A 16,341-nucleotide genomic window follows, 5' to 3' on the forward strand; every position below is an offset into this window, starting at 1 on the left:
CAGGGCTGCGCGGCAGAAATTAATGCGAGACATTTCAAAAATTATAAATAACCGTCTCACGATGTGCGTAGTCATTGCAAAAACTAGGTTACTATATATCCCTGCGAGAACCTTCTGTATAAATCAGCTGCACTTATGTAAAACGATCACAAATGAATAATCAAATCAGATATTGCTATGTTATATTATTTTTAAAACGCATTTTAAACCTTCGGGAAACCTTAATCTTAGCAACATGTAATGAGGGTTTCCTCTAAAATGTTTTGTGTCAAATGACCTGTAAGATTGATTTCTTATTCATTTTCTTCTTATTTCAGGCAGATAATCAATAAAACATGTAAAACGCAGAGAATCTGAAGTTGTACACATTCACAGTTGAATTAGATAAAAAGTGTGGTTTGCATATAACTGATTTAAAGAAATTTAAGAGCACTATCTTCACGCAACAAAAGAGCATTCTCTTAAAGAGATTTTTTTAATAACTCATTTGAAAACATTTCAAGCAAACATGTTTTTATTATAATTGCACCAAAGGCTGGAATTTTCATACCAGCTCCTATCAAATGTACAAAAGGAAAAGTACTTTTACGAAAGAAGTTTTATCTTACAAAAATAACATTTTAGAAAATGGAAGTGTTCTAAACTACTACAAGTTCCAAAAATACTAGTATATTTTATTATTTTATAGATAATGTCAATGTTATCGTAATCACTCAATTAGATGTTTATGCAACCAAAAGGAACTACATAATAATGTCCCTAAGATTATCATAGTGCTTTAATTATGGATCATTCACTACATTGCATTATGATTTATTCTTTATGATTTATCCTGGTTTCAATCTCGTCATAGTAAAATACCATTTCTAAAAAAAAATATAGTTACATCGATTTTTTTTAAGCATCGATCTATATGAAATCTAGATTGCCAAATTCGGTCTTTCATTTAATCATGTACATGTATAGGTATTTGTATTTGTTTTGTGTATGATAACATGATACCAAATAAATATATACATACTGCTACTACTACTACTGCTACTACTTTATTATACTTATCATCTGTAATTGAATGAAACATATCACGAGACACATTGAATAATATGCTATCAAACTAAACCGGAAGAGATCAAAATGTGTTTCATAAAATGCACAAAGAGCACTTCCGATCTTGCATAAAATGTGGTGTTTAACTTCTTCTATTAAGGGTTATGAACTTTAATTTCAACAAGAAGTAAAACTATTTCTTTGATGCTGAACCTTGTACATTGTATTAAGTGCATGCACATATATTTTTTAAGCGTATGCTGTGATTCTACGAAAAAAAGTCCCACATTAATTCACCAATCACAAGAGCATTTAATATTAACAGATCTTTTACTTTTCCATTTCAGCATTCTAATGATTCAATTTCTACTATTATTATTATTGGACATTCGTATAATGCATACAATTGCATAAAATTATGTAAAGGAAACATAAAGAATCTTTCTTTTCAACTGAAACGGAACTGCATGTTTATTAATCTTTTGTCCCTCTTTCTTGCTTAAACATCTCACATTTGATTTGACTGATTTGCATGATGTTGGAATTTCCATTAATCTTTTTCTGTTCCGTGCTACGACGAAACAACTTTGTTTATGGGTAATTTATCCGGGAATGATCTTAAACAGTGTCAGTTTGGGGACAAGATAATGTTACAAAACTGAGATAATTCTAATTTTACCTATTATTTTATGTATTTGCTAATGGAATGAAGAAAACAATTCTTACATATCAAGTAAAGATAAGCAGAATTTAATGTTGTTGTGTGAAAATCTAAGAAAATTAATAAACCAAAGATTGAACAAACTGCTTCTGAAAAAAAAATCAAAAGAATGTAAAAAAGAATGTAAATTTATTTTAAGAGCAGCATTTGACAATTTCGTTAACAGTGCATATCACAATGTATTCTTATATGGAAGTGTTAAATGTTTAAGTAATACAATGTATTAGGAAATCAGTGTTTTCGGAGAGGTGGATGGGATGTTAAATTAAAATGTTCTTAGTATGCCGAAATTCTTTCAATCTTCAAAGTTTTTTGCAATATCATCAATATTACATCACATCTTTTCTACTTAAAAAACCCTATACATGTATCAGAATTGCGGGTCATTGCTGAATATTTTAGAAAATGTCGATACACACAGCAAACCATGTGGGGTAGCCGATTCTAAGGCTAAATAATGATGGATAACCGCCTTTGTTTTTAACAATATGTATTTTTTTTATCTTATTTAACCCCTCCTTGTAAAGTTCATTTTTTTTTCAAAATTTAAGTGAATATTCAGGTAAATGTATAAAATAAACAATTTATTATGATCATCATTAAAAATATCCTAATCAGACATTTAGCCTATTTTAACAAATTGAAAAAAAATAATACGAGGGGCGATCAAAAGTTCGCGAACTATCTCTATATCTACGAAACCACAATTCAGATCTGAAAATAAATTGGTACACTCATAGCCATAAGAGAGTTTAATAAATAACATATGCTGAATAAAGTTTTGCTCCTTGTGTGTGTCATCACAATGTGAAAATGTTTATGTAGGTCACTTGTAACGAAAATTTGTTGTTTCAGTCCTCCTAGTTCAACAAACGACTGTAAAGTGTATTGTATATCTTAGAAACATTTTTGCAGTAGCGTTAAATAATTTGTGCACATTTTTTTTTATGAGAAATGACTTCCTTATAAATTATAAATTCAATCAATGATTTGATTGATCGTTAAAATGAAGGAAGGTAGATGCTTAAAAATAATACTTGTATTGTGCCCAGTGAAAGCAAGTTTGAAAAGAAATGTCTTTTTAATTAAGCAATTTGCTATCAAAGACTCTAATTTATACACTTTGAAAAATAGTTGAATATTTCAGTAATAATATAGATATTAAATACCTAATATATCATTAACTTTAGATTTTAATTGTATATAGAAATTTGTAAAATAGTTTGCGAACTTTTTGATCTTCCTTGGTATTATTACAAATAATACAACTTATTTACATTTGCTTACGTCTACCTTTCCTCATGGAACAATGCAATATAAGAGAAATTTAATTTTTAATGACATGCAGTTGGTCACATGATCAGACTTCCTTGCGTTTAAAATGTAATATTGTAAAATAGTACTCCGAACGTTTCAATCTATACAGAATCATTCCACATCATAAATCAAAGTCAAGCCTTTTTTAAATTATTGAAGAAATGCTTGAGTTTTTAAATGAGAATATCTATGTTGCTTTTGGAAACCAGGTCTTCCAACAATGTATTATAATTTTTGTTGATATCAATCAGTACTAATAAGAAAATAAAAGAAATGCACTAGAAGTTAGATAAACTAGGCAAAAAAATGTTAATTTCTCTTTTTATACGCAGTGCAGTTAAGGCTACAAATAGGGGCGGAGCCTATTGTGTACGGAAAAGGTTAACTATGAAATCTTACAAAACGAACAAGTCTTAAAAATACTAGTACCATAAATAAAAGGATTTGCTATTTTAACCTGTAGGAACCAGCAAACTGGAATCCGATAGAATTGACCTACACAGAAGTATTTGTAGAGACACTGTGGAACGACATTTTAGGTGAAACTGAAATAAATACATGTTTTAAAGCCCAGAAAGACCAGTTGGGGTACAACGTAAACAAACCGTAGTGACAATCTTCTCTCTCTTGTACGAGGGGCGTTCAATAAATAATGTCATCAGGGCTCGGTAAGAAACAAAAATCGCTTTTCTATTATTTTGTCTTAATGATTTAACTAAAATATTCTCTTTTAATTAAAAGACATGTCCGTAACATTTTTATTCAATTTCTAATTGTTTTTAGAACAAAGTATAGAGTATGACCCTTCGTATACTAGAAAATGGCAGATCCTATGATTTGTTGTGCTTGTTTTTCTCTCTGAAAGGTGTTTTCCTAAGTTTGGGAAATGAAACAAGTCAAAGATTGAAAGATCTGGCGAATATTGTTGATGTGACAAAACATTAACTTTCTGTTTACCCCAAAAATCCTTTACTCTTCATGGCCTGTGGGTTTGGACGCTGTCAGTAAGAAATTTAATGTAGTGAATTCCTCATTCTGTTTCCTTCCTCTCATAAACCTTTCAATTTTTTGGCAAATAATTTACTTACTAGACTCCTCCAGACATTGAACTGCCTCCCTATATATGTATTTGAACAACAAGACCGCTAATTTTTAAGAAAATAGCGTAAAAAATGTTTTTGTGTTCTTGCAAATTTTTGCTCTTCTTAGGTCTTTGCAGTTTTGTCAAGTACATCTTATTCTAAATTTGTTCTGAGGGTTTAACACAAAATTGATTCAAGTTTCATGATCTGTTTGAATTTCAGAAAAACGTTGAAAAGAACAATTTTTGATTTTTTAAAAATAAATTGTTTAGATACATGTATTCTACACGCTCTGGTTTTCACTCATATTTATAAATATAGGGTGACATTTGGTTATTAAACTTTTTACAGTCAAATGTTTCTTTAAAACAGTGTGAAATACTCCCAATATGATGTCTATCAAAATTGCTAAGTAACGTAAAGTTAATAAAACATAATGTGTGATAATTTGTTGAATTATCGATAATATAGATTGGTTGTTTTATGTCCTTGTTAAGAAGGAGAGTACCCATTTTTGATGACCATTATATAATTTTTGTTCATTGAAATCCACCTGTTCACGTGTGTATGAAACAGGCATAAGTTGCTGTAAATTTCACATATTTCAGTTAATATATTTTGGGGAAATTAACAAGTTTTACAGCAGCTTTAATGACGCGTTTAATTTTACTCTAATTTACTGATTCTTGACCATTCATTTTTAACGCAGTGTCTCGAGTAGCCCTTGTTTTCCAGCTTCCCACTATGAAATTTTGCGATGAAAAGTGGTCACATAAACTGTTATCCATTAATTAAAGGTTCAATAATTAGAAAAAGTCAAGCTTAATGTCATATGATTTCTATGTTGTATGTCATGGAGCTGATGACATTATTTATTGAACGCCCCTCTTAAAGTAGTATGTGGTAATTTCTATGTAGCGATCATGTTCCGGTTTTTACGATGCATTCCTATCTGTTAACATCTGCAAGATGTACAAGTTTTAAAAATATAACATTCAAGAGGAAATGTAAAATTTTCCCCCGGGCTGAATATCAGGGTGGAGGCGGGGTCCTGTCGTCAAATATCTTTTAGGGTAAAAAATATTCTCAGGGAGATGAACATACCTTTTGATCAATTTACATCAAAACACAAGCAAAATTCTTTTCTCATTCTGAAGAGAGGAGCACATCGTCCTCCAACTATCTGCAAGAAAAGAAATGTTAAATAAGATTAAATGAATAAAAAAGTTAAACTTTATCTATAAACCAAAGTGTATCCATATTTTAGAAATCAATTGCACAAAGAGCGGAAATAAACAGACGTGCTTAAAGATTTACATTAGCAAATATTTTCCTTTTTATAACACTACTGAAAGCAATAACTGTTTAAATATAGGTACGAGTCAAAAGGTCATATATGTGGGTATGGATAAACGTTTGACGTTATTTCTCAGTGACGTCATAAAGGGTCGATGCGCGTTAGGTGGATTACATACATGCCGTTGGGTTTGAAAGAAAATAATGCATTTGAAACGTTAAAAGTCACAATCAGGCAAATTTAAAGTATGAATAAGTCACAAATGTAAATATAAGTATAAAGGTATCATTTTAAAACATTTTTTGGGTTATAAACAAGAACTGGTATCAGATTAATTTCATCATAAAAGCACTTCGGACTTTATGGAATTTAATCTCGTGACCAACACGTATTTATATACCTTATTTCTTAAATGAAATGACAAAAAAAAAAAAAAAAAAAAAAAAAACACCTGTAACATATCTCGTTCAAGTTTTTCTTAAAATAAGACTCTTTTATAAACTCTCGTTATAGAACCTTTTTTTAAGGTAGACCTTATTTACAGCAATCTCACTATGCATGCTGTATGTTTTGTAAAATTCTAAACGCATCAATAAGGAAGATATGTCACTGAATTTAGGATATAAGTATGTTAAATTATCACATTTGAAAAGTTAACGGAAGAAAATTAGTCATTGATATATGCATTGCATGCATTTTCATATGTACATGCTTTTTTCCATTTTAGGAATTGACACTAGCTTGGTCTTAGACTAGTCTTAAGACCAGTCTGATCGGGTATTGAATTCATAGGATAGACACAGGCAAAGCCGAAACTGTGAGTATCACGTGTAAAAATTTTTTTTTCTGAACATAAAATACCTATTCCATAAAAATAAGTAGTTAGGGTCCACCAAATAATTTTCCAGAATAAATGCGTTGTTTTCATAAATTGTAGAAAATTACTAGAAAATTCTTCAATAAAAACATTCTTAAAGTCAAATATTTGCTGTACATTTAGTGAAACCTTGTTTTCTTTCTGAAATCCATTGTCAATTCACATCATTCAACATCTTATTAAATGAGCGAAACCTTGTCACACTGTATAATAGATTGAAGGAACTATCTATGCATTTTCAATAGTCTAAGAATAGCAGCTTGTACACTGTTTAGTTCAATTTAGTTAGAACTAATTATCCTTTTAAACTATTTTACATTGTATCAACTGTGTGATTAGATTTTTATATGTCCAGAGAGGTATTTTTTTCTTTACTGTATTTTTCCTTCGAAAAATGTGTGATTGCATTCCTTTATTTGAGTGGAAAACACTCCCATTTGTGCCGCCGGTCATTAGATGTTTCCTATAATTGTTTTTAAGGGCAGCACTGCAGCGATTAATGTGAAACATTTTTAAAAAAATGAATAACTGTTTCGTGACATACGTATTTATATATAGCGAATAAGTTACTATTTATAAACGATAGAATCTGAACTCTCTGTATGAAACAGGTGTATTTATCTACATAGCTAACAAATGAAAATCAAAACAGGCCTTGTTATGTAATATAATTTAGGAAAAAAACATGCTTAAGCTTCGGGATACCTTAACCTTAGCAACATATAACGCGGGTTTTATCTAAAATGTACTGTCTCAAACGCCTTGAAAGATTGATTAATTTTGTTTTATTTTCTATTTCATACACGACACAATACTTAGGCAATCTGAAATTGTGCAACAGTTGAAGTAGATGAAAAAAGCATGCATAACATATATAACTTACTTAAAAGAAAATAATGATAAGTTTGAAGAGCTTGTGTAGACAGATTGCACTTATTATCTGCAATTAAACGAAAGATATAAAGAGAGACATTGATTAACATTAATAATATGCAAACAACCAAACTAGAAGAGATGCATGTCATAATGTGTTTAAGAAAAATGCACAAAATACTTCCGATCTTGCATAGAAATGTGACATGTATTTCTTTCTTAATGGTTTATAAACTGTAAGAACAAACGTCAGAAAGTACAATATACGCCCTGTGAATTTCTTAAAAAAAAACAAATCATCGTTTTCTTGAAAACTATTTGTGGCTTCCGTATTTGCTCGACTTCGTCAATGCAGGGGTGGGTAGTTTTAGCCAAACCGGATGTTGGCTTTTTAATCGTAATGGCTAAAACCTATAATGGTTTTGACTTTTCCGGAATTTTTCACCGATTTTACAGATTCATTTTAAAATTTCAAGTGGGGCGCATTCCTCTCGGAAAAAAAATTCAAGTATAAAATCAATCATTGGTATCTTACGCGTATATTTGAACAATTTTTTTTCTCCGAGAGGAATGCGCCCCATGTTTAAAATTAATATTTATGAATGTCGTTTTGTCAGCTGGCGCATGCAGAAGCAAATTTACAATATATAATTTCATGTTATTTAAACCTCACATTGCAAGAATTAAATCTTTCATAAGAAAAATTACTGTAAGTTCTATAAACACGACCATAAATGCATTTTAGCATAAAGTACATTATTTATGCATGGTAAATAGCGTAGACTAAACAGATTTTAATTCTCCAGTTCTTAGTTAAATTAAAAACATTAAAAAATAGAAATGTATTCGCGTTAGTCTATGCTTTCCACATCTGCATGTCTGTTCTGGACCATTGTTTAACAGAAGCCCTCCAAAGTAGCCAGGTTTTAACCAGAATAGGTCTATTTGTTTTGGTTCTTTGTTTCAATATTTGACAAGTCGTCATTTTTTTTCTCATGATGTCACAATGTGCAAAAAATGACGTCAAACTTTTAAGGGAACTTCAATATTTTTCGTACTCGTGATGATTGTAGATCAATAACTCTAGATATTAAAAAAAAATTAATAAATGTTAAAAATCAAAATAAATAACATTATTACTATTTAAAGTTAGTACATAGACCTACATTATTCAATATATTCAGTGAGACTGTGTGTTACATATTCATTATCACGCATCGGGTAGCTAGCGAGCGATTAACTTGTAAACGTCTAAATACAGGTCAGATGTATATGATTACTGAATCTTTATATGTTCATATTTTGCTCGGACATTGATATTTTTCATTTAGTCTGAATATCAAAAGGTAGACAGCATGTTCCTGAGAGCGCGCGAGAGAGAGAGTGAAGGAGAGGCACTAATTTTTCAATAAGAATTTTATGCTTTTTAATAAATATTCCTAGTAAATGGCCCAATATATGCATCAAATCGTGATTTTTAAATATGTCAACCCAACTATGTGGCCTCGTTTTCCATGTGTATGCTTTAGCGTCGGGTGTGTCTATTACTGCCAACCAAAATATAAGCATCCTGTTAAAAAAAGCAACATAATATGTAATAGGAATAATGTAATATTTAGCCGGCATTTACATAAATAATGAATTTATCAATTTATTATCAGAATAATCTCAAAAGGAGGAATTGTTTCTATACTGTGTTTAATGTATGAATAATTATGACATATGTTATAAAAGAGTGGTAAAAAACTAGTTTCCGACAACGCTCATCATATAGGATGGATTTACTTTGACAAAAAAAACTTATAAGAGAGAACAATTTCCCGGAAAAAAGTGACATTTAGAAAAAAAATTTTGTCCTAGAAGTCTTTCAGGGCAGGCCTGTCCCTAAATAAAATTGTGAAAATTCGATAGATGGTGATGTAATGAATAATTCAAGATAAAAAAAAAATCAGGGCATCCTGTCCTATATAGGGTTAAATTCACAAAAACACCCCCCCAACCTGATTATTATAATGTGTTTTCAGTATAGTAAATCCTCATTTAAACATTCGAAAGGGGGGAGGGGTTGCACACACCCGAGGCATCGGCCCTGGATATGCCTCTGATTACGCGGCGTTCTTGCATTAGAAGTTTGCTAATGCAGCTCTCGGAAGTATTCGTTCAACGAATTATACAGTCCCTGAAACGTTCTACTTTCCCATTTTTCCGTTCGCTCACCGTTCGTTCACCGTTCGTTCAGCGTGCGTTCACCGTTCGTTCAGCGTGCGTTCACCGTTTGCTCTCCGTTCACAGTTTTGCGTTCACCGTTTACCGTGCGCTCGCGTTCACCGTTCACAAAACGTTCACCGTTCGCTTTTCGTTCCGTTTAGTTTGCGTTCACCGTTCACTTATCGTTCAGTCTTTATTGTCATTCGGAACTCCGAAGTGAAAGGACTTATCTTTTTGATGGTAAGGATTTACACGTTTTTTTAATTAAATAACTAAGATATCGTGTTTGAAGAATAATTATTTAAATGCAAAAAGTATCTACGATATATATATTTCAATTATTATAACTTAGCTGTTACTTTATCCATTTTTCCCTGGAAAAAATACATTAAGAAAATACATTTAAGTAGAACGATGCTAAAATATTAAATTTAAATAAGGGCAATGTCCCTAAACAAATATTTAAAGCGCGGCATTTCGTTATAATATAAAAGACGACAAAAAATCGTTAATAGATGAATAATAATCCAAGTCTTTTAGACAAGAATACACAAAAAAATTATAACAAGTTTTTAAAGAAAAAATAAACAAAAACATGCTAGAACTATATATATGTCTGAGAATTATGAATAGTACTACTTCTACAGATATTCAGTTAATTAAATATTTGTAGAGCGAATTAAATTATTAGTGTGATTTTAAATTTCAGAAAAGACAAACTGTTTAAAATTTAATACAATAGAATTTTTGGTTCTACATCACGTATATAAAGTGTATCATTACAAAGGAAAAAAACCTTCCTTCAAGTAACTAAATATACGTTTGCCATTCAGTATGATTAACAGCCCCCCCCCCCCCCCCCCCGGCACCCTTTCTCCCGAAATCAAATTTTTAGTTAGTATTTTCATTATATATTAATTAATATTCAATGTGTATTGTACATGTAACACAGAAAAATTATTCTTTATACAAACATCAAAACAGTCATAATATACATACATGTGCCGACAGTGGTATTTTGATTTGGCAGGGATTATGTTTTAAATTCAATTTCAAACTTAATCCTTCCAGGTATATACACGTATTGCAATATTTTATTCATTTTTTCCGTAGAAAAGCGAAAATCAATTTTAAAAATGATGTAAACAAAATGTTAAAACTTCTCGGGAATACGAAGTGACTCTTTGACTTCGGCATGTTCGGTGAAGCGAGATTTAAACACCTCCATTGTGTCGAATTATTTTGATTGACAGGACAAGCACGTGCACTTAGAGTGAATCGTTTGAACTTGAAGGAAAAAAAACGATGCTTACTGTGAAATGGATTTGTTAATAAAAAAAAATGATTACTTTGACTGCCTGGAATATTAGAAAAAAAAATAGTATATGAATTTTTATTCGATGCAACAAATCTCTCTCTCTCTCTCTCTCTCTCTCTCTCTCTCTCAAGTTTCTATCGCTTTTACATTTGTCATGTTAAGTAAAAACTATGACAACATATTTATTATTTATTTAGTTCTGAAATTCTAATGTATTACAACTAATACTTGATATCGCGATTACTTAACTTAGCGGAACTCTTTCGCGAAGGAGGTAGGAATCGTCTGTTGGATGGGGGCAATGTGCTTTTCAATACAATGCAAGATCGATCGTTGTAGCATTTATAAGGACAGATAAGTAAAAAATCCTGGTGAAATACCTCGCTAAGCAATCGCTGAACCAGCCTTATATATTTTTGAGAGGAGCCAATCCTAAATTGTCACATTTTTAACGATATTTTTAATTAAGCGGACTCTTCTCGTTAAATTTTCATTGAAAATCGTCACATTTTTAAGCAGATAAAATATTCTAAACTTTCCTTATTTGACAATCTACTATTTGGAGTTCAATATCTGGCAAAACATCGTGATTTCGGCATTAAATTGTTCGAATCATTCGATTGTCACTATCGTAAACAATGTCATTTGCCCCCAGAAATGTAGACTTTTCTCGACTCCCCCGCAAAAGAGCGGTAGTAAGTTAGATAACTGCGAGGTACTCATTGGTAGTCGCGATATAACGTATTTGAATGCTTCTATCCATTATCTTGTCCGAGTATAATCATTGTCGGGAAATGTCTTCAGATATACATTTACATGTAAAACTTAGCTTAGAAAATAACCAAACAAAATAAAAATAACTAATAAATATATAATATTATTGCATAAAATTTTTTAATACGAGTGAATGGTGCAATATGTCAACAGACCTTTATAAATTAATAAAAAAAATCGGTATTTTACACGGAATCGCCGTGACATCGAAATATATATTATTTAGTTTTAATCTAATAATTCATTCTGTAAGTATAGTAGTTTTCTCTTCTGAAGTCCACATTATTTTAATAGTCAAAAGAATAAGCAGATTTCTTTTATTAGTAAATTAATTTTATCTTTTATACGACAGGTTTTCGGTAACAAACACACATGTTTTACGGCAATAAAAATCGTGTTATTAAAATATTGATTTAAAACATCATACGTATGTGCAGAAAAATGTTTTAATTATTTATTCACTTATTTATTAATTGTTTATTTATATTTTAGCATCTAACATAAGAATATAACAGAATAATTTAAATGCAAGGAAAAAATCTGAGGCATTCCGAATAAATCGTTCATCTTGCGTTCACCGTTCGTTCACACGTTCACCGTTTGCGCTCCGTTCGCGTTACTGCGTTCACTCACCGTTCTCCGTTCACACATCGTTCACCAAGTTGCGTTCAGCGTTCACACACCGTTCGTTCACCGTTCGCTCTGCGTTCGTTCACCGTTCGTTCAGCGTTCGTTCAGCGTTCGCTCACCGTTCAGGTGGGAAAGTAGAACGTTTCAGGGACTGTAGGTATTGCTCGAAAATGCACAAGTGTCGAAAATACCCGGTAGTTGAAAATGTTGAAAAGCAGAAAGATGACATGGAAATATGGGACTTCATAACCTTGTCTTGTGATTGTCAATAAACACACTGTATTGATTATTTAAAATAAATCCATTTAATATTATTTTTTTCTAAAAACTTTGAATTGATGATTGTGATAACATTTTGCTAAAACATGAGGATGATTACTTTGAGAAAAAGAATATCTTCACAAGTCCATGCATAAAATATCAGGCGGTACCTCTTTCTTTGTTGGTGAATGTGTATGAAACACCGGGACTGTCTTACATATGAGGAATAAACATTAAACGCAGCACTTGTTCTCTACGTTATAACGTTATATGTGGTACCTATTTTTATTTTAACATTTAACCCCCCCCCCTGTTGCCACGTTCCTGGACTTGGCTATACAAATGCAGGCTGATTAGAATATCAAATGCATAAAGTTTGTGTAAATTATTAATAAATTTATTATTTCAAAACATTATCAATGTCCATAATGAAACGTTACAATGTATCTAATTATTTACGTGTACCGCGATAAACACACAGGCGCTAAATGGACACGCTGTCATTTTCACTTGTTCATGTACCTAAGCTTGTTTATACCTGACGTTATAATTTCAAATTAAGTTAACTTTTGTCAAATATTAAATTACTATCTGTAATATATTGTAAAACACGTTTTTGTCAAATTCTCATCAATTAATAAATATTTACCACTTTATTTATGAGAACTCAGAAGTGTTAAAATTCACAACGTCATTATGACGTTTCGTAAAATGTACGAAATTCGGCCATATACATATGCTATTTTGAAGACCTCTTACAGAAAATATGAAAGAGATATTGAAAAAAGAAAGTTGTTTTAAAAAAAGTTGTAGTCTGTAGATATATCCAGGGGCAAAACTGTCCTATTTTGAAATCAGGCCAATTTGTGTACTTTTTGACTTTTCCTCTTTGAACAAGAAATGAAACTATTGTTTGATGGCTTAATGCTGTACATTGTACAAAGTGCATACAAATACATTTCTTATGAGTGTGCTGTAACTGTGCGAAAAAAAAAACGGTTCCACATTTACCAGCTGATCAATTGTTTTTATAAATATATTAATTACCTGGTAGATAAACACACAACTGCTAAGTATTGCAGATAAAATGTGTACACACAACAACTGTTGTGAAATATAAACAAGCAGCACAAAAGTGTAGGGTCAAATGATTTTTCCGAATACCACAAGCAACATCATTAGTATTAAGGACATTGGCAACGTTTCTGAATTTTGTATACAAATTTTCAAAAAATTTTGAACAGGTTTAATGGTACCAAACATGTTCAATTCAGGTTCTTTTTTTACCAATCAAGCCAGCCTTCCTTTAAAGATTTTGTCAAACCAAAGTTTTTACAATCCTAAATGCATTTCCTTTGTAAAATGTTGATGAAATGTTCCAATATTATTTTGAACCATAAGGTTTTTTTTTTCCAAAACCCATTTATTTTATAAAGTTTATACATAAAATACATTGTTGAATCTTCATTTCTGATGACAAACATGTACCTTGGCTCAAATTGCAAATATAGAAACAAAACACAGAGAAACCAGCACTGTTCTTTAATTTTGAGTTACTTCCCTAAACATCTAATTATTATTCAGAGTGATCAAGAGACTGGTTGTTTGTTTCTATACTATAATTTACTTTACCGGTATTTGAAAGGACCTGTCATTAAACATTTTAGCAAGGGTTTATTATTAATTTTTAATGATGCCTCCTTCACAAAACTTATAAAATCGTTCTCATATGGTCTACCTAGCTATCACCACTTTCAGCATAATTATGTCAATTCTTTGCACTTCCAAGCATATTTGTACTTATTCTAAATGACGATCTGTTGAATATCGGCCCTCTCAGCACAATGTAAACAAACTCATCGCTGTTTTTCTTTTATTACTCTAGAGTTGAATACATCAGATAAAATACACACAGATGCTTTTGTTTACCTCACAGTCTGTAACACACTCTTTATTGGTTTTCACCGCCTAGAGAATTCCATTCGGGAGATCACTCTCAATGACTATTTTTATAATTGAAACAGCCTAGGTATAAACCCTTTTTCTCTGGAAACCCTGCATTGCCAATGACCATAAACAATGTTACATAATACTGCCAGGGTGTTATGCCCTGTATAGATACGTTGAAACATAAAAATATCCACGTCGATGGCAAATACCAATGAAAGATCTAATGCTCTTTGTATATTTCAGCATTCCTTATGGATTTAAATGCACTCATCACTGAGCATATGAGATCTGGTGATTTCCAAAATTGCGATGCTGCCAAAAGGTAATCTTTGGATTTCCTCGGCATAAATGTTCAACATGTTTGTTAACTTGACAAGCAATGTTGTTAAAAAATTTCCCACAACGGCGAGAAAACCTTCGCAACAATTGACCAATGATAATATGGTTAACAATGTACCTAATATACTCGTCTATAAGTCGGTCCGCCTGTAAGTCGATTGTATTTAATGAGCTTGTATATCAGATGAACTGACCGCATATAAAACCATACTTTTAATAGCTCGCCTATAAGTCGGACAAAGAGTTTTAGACCAGAGATTTACTCCCAAAAAAACGACTTATAGGCGAGTATATACGGTAAGCTTGAACGATAAATGAGGCGAAAGAAACAATATCGCACACTAATTTTGCAGGATTTGAGTCAACTAGAATATCATTGCCTCCGACCAGCAGAAAAAGCACTTGATGTAGAAATGTCTATAAGATATTCATATATTTTTTTTTTACAAACATTTTTGATTCAGTCGGACAGTTCCACAACCAATTCTTTTAAAACTTACATGAAATTGACTGGCATCAAGAAATATCTCTGTGAGATATGATAAATTTGTCAAGACGACAAATGAAGAAATGACCAGAAACTAATACCAGACAGGTCATAATGAATGCAAAAATATATTATAAAATAATAATGGTTCGCCTATACCTTTTAAACGTCCTTGCAGTGAGCAGCCCGATCAAGGAATGCCGCAAACGATTCAGACCCCTGGAAATTCCGGGGCGACACATATTCAACATCCAATTAAAAGCGCGCATTCCGAGGTATGCAGAATGATGCAGAGTTAACTGCGGCTGACAGCTTAAAATTAATTGCACTGAGTCATATTTCATTTTCAGTAATAGATTACGCGTAAACTCTAGATGCTTGAATTAAATAACAATATGACAAATACATAATAACATACTTATATCTAAACTTGTTGTCCTAAACTGTTTCATTTTCACATACAATTAATTATCCCATGTCAGTAGTTCAATTATTTAATTTTTTATGGAAGTATTGGTACCGTAATTATTGTACATGCATCCTTCGTATAATGTATAGTATTACGTAAAATTACGTAATGGAACTAAAAAGAATACTTCCTTCATTTGTTGTGGATCTGTTGATCAAATTGTTGAAGCCCATTTAGCTAAATATAATTGCACAAATGAGTGACGGGATGTGACTTATTGGGATGCAGTCGGAATTTCATCTACTCTATGTGAATGCAGCATATAGTTACATGTAAATGTTTGAAATAAACTATTTATGCTAATCGTATATATTTATATTATTATATAGTTATTTATAATTCAATCTATCCTGTCCATGGGCCCCTGGTACCATAGGTTAGGATTAGCCGGGAATATCTTGGGATATCTCATCTCGTTTTCTTTCTTAGTTGAAAATAAAAATTTGAAAAAAAAAATTGCCGATAGATGATTTTAAGGGTCCAATATAATGTTATCAGAGGGAAATTTTAAAATTCAAATTAGTTCCATACTACTCTGAACATTAAATACTTGATTATTTGACCGTTATCTCTACCCGATTTTAAAGTATAAAATTATTATGAGGATTGGAATCATATGTGTTACACTGTGTGTTCTCTTCCAATTCAATATACTGAATTTTTTTTCACATTAATTTGCTGAATGTGAATG

General features: G+C 31.4%; 1 long non-coding RNA gene across 2 annotated transcripts; it reads right to left on the bottom strand.

Moving 5' to 3' along the window:
• Nucleotides 1-535: 535 nt before the first annotated feature.
• Nucleotides 536-15,419, bottom strand: LOC134270995 (uncharacterized). 2 transcript variants are annotated; one of them, XR_009992929.1, is made up of 4 exons: nucleotides 15,341-15,367; nucleotides 7,225-7,281; nucleotides 5,272-5,350; nucleotides 536-866 (listed from the first exon to the last, which is right to left on the bottom strand). It is a non-coding gene; the product is annotated as an uncharacterized LOC134270995 (long non-coding RNA). The 2 variants fall into 2 exon arrangements; XR_009992928.1 differs by lacking the exon at nucleotides 7,225-7,281 and having other exon boundaries at nucleotides 15,341-15,419.
• Between the last annotated feature and the right edge of the window lie 922 nt (nucleotides 15,420-16,341).

This window comes from Saccostrea cucullata, unplaced genomic scaffold (assembly GCF_032062105.1).
Source record: "Saccostrea cucullata isolate Sc308-1 unplaced genomic scaffold, CSIRO_AGI_Scuc_v1 ctg8573, whole genome shotgun sequence".
Classification (NCBI taxonomy): domain Eukaryota; kingdom Metazoa; phylum Mollusca; class Bivalvia; order Ostreida; family Ostreidae; genus Saccostrea; species Saccostrea cuccullata.